The sequence below is a fragment of the Alligator sinensis genome, unplaced genomic scaffold (assembly GCF_000455745.1).
Source record: "Alligator sinensis unplaced genomic scaffold, ASM45574v1 scaffold622_1, whole genome shotgun sequence".
Taxonomy (NCBI): domain Eukaryota; kingdom Metazoa; phylum Chordata; order Crocodylia; family Alligatoridae; genus Alligator; species Alligator sinensis.
In genome coordinates, this window is record NW_005842551.1 from 574986 (window position 1) to 575271 (window position 286).

Genomic DNA, 286 nt, shown 5'->3' on the forward strand with positions numbered 1-286 from the left:
GGAGAACCTCACCCTAATCAGAGGTGCTGCCAGGGCCTGGCCATGCTCCCCTCAGCTCAGCACTGTGGAAGGGAAGTGAGGGCGGCTCTAGCATCCCCTGGCTTCTAGCCTGAGCCACTGCAGGCATAAACAAATCCTTGGAGTCTCTTAAGTCAGAGTGCTCTTAGTCTCCCAGAACTCTTTTAGGGCTTTGAAACAAAGTAAACAATGCAAGCTTTTTTTAAACCTAAATGACCATAAATCCCTGGTTTCACAGCCTAGCTCTTCATGTGATGTCCTGATGTCC